Raw genomic sequence first — 908 nt, 5'->3', positions numbered from 1 at the left:
CTGCCCCCGCGTTCGGGCTCACCTGGAGAGGGCCTCACCTCGGCCGGTTCAGGGAGCTGGGCCGGCGGAGAGCTGCTCTTGGGAGAAGTTGTCCTCCGGGTGCATCGTGTGCGTCTGTGTGTCCCCCGCCACCGAGGCCTTCGGGCCCCTCCGGCCACCACGGCACGCAGGGGGAGGGCCTGCAGCTTCCCAGCCCAGGTCTGGGCTGCGTCCAACTCTGCTGTAGGTTTCTGAGGCACCAAGCCACTGCGGCGCACCAGGTGGCAGAGCCTATGGGCTCTGTAAGCTGCAGAGGGTGAGCTGCAGGGGTGGCAGCAGGTGACAAAGAGGATGGGAACCACTGAACTGAACAGATTTAAGGTTTTCACCTGGTACAGCAGCATCATGACTTGTCCTACTGCTGTTATTAGTGGATGGTGGTGAGCTATCGGCTGCTCAGTCACCAGGAGGGGCACCCAAAGTGTGCCCGCTTTGAGGAAAAGATGCTCTATTGCACTTGTCGCTTGCAAAAATACAGAGCTGTGACCTATGGAAGGCGATGTACCCTGTACAAATACTTCCAGTGCTGGCCTCCCACGGAAGGGAGCACTTCGGAAAGACATTTGTTAATGTGAACACGTCCCAGACTGACGATTCAAATGACAGCAGGGACACAAAGAGCTTTGAAACTGCTTGGCACAATTGCCCCTACTGCTGGCAGACCAGTGGCAACCTGTGGAAGCGGTCATTTGGAAGCCAGTCAGCACAGCTGTATGCAAAACCACTGCACTGCCATGTGTACAGCAGGATTGCCAAGCTTCTGCGCGTTTTGCTCCTCTGTGTTGTGTGTGTGTGGGTAGTGGTTAGGTGTTCAAATGAATTTTCTGCCTTCATCAAGACAGCACCATCACTAGGAGAATGCTTTGATT

The 908-nt window shown here is 55.9% G+C and overlaps 1 protein-coding gene across 2 annotated transcripts in view; it reads right to left on the bottom strand.

Annotated features, from left to right (window-relative positions):
- PICK1 (protein interacting with PRKCA 1) overlaps positions 1-106 on the bottom strand; it is an 11,048-nt gene extending 10,942 nt beyond the window's left edge. The window contains exon 1 of one of the 2 annotated variants that reach the window (XM_009647839.2): positions 23-106. The gene's annotated coding sequence lies outside the window, so the exon portion shown is untranslated. The remainder of the gene's footprint in view (positions 1-22) is intronic. The other variant, XM_035903225.1, reaches the window with a different exon arrangement.
- Between the last annotated feature and the right edge of the window lie 802 nt (positions 107-908).

Source organism: Egretta garzetta, unplaced genomic scaffold, assembly GCF_000687185.1.
Source record: "Egretta garzetta isolate BGI_Z169 unplaced genomic scaffold, ASM68718v1 scaffold51, whole genome shotgun sequence".
Classification (NCBI taxonomy): Eukaryota; Metazoa; Chordata; class Aves; order Pelecaniformes; family Ardeidae; genus Egretta; species Egretta garzetta.
Note: the sequence above shows the minus strand (reverse complement) of the source record. Positions and strands in the feature narration are given on the sequence as shown.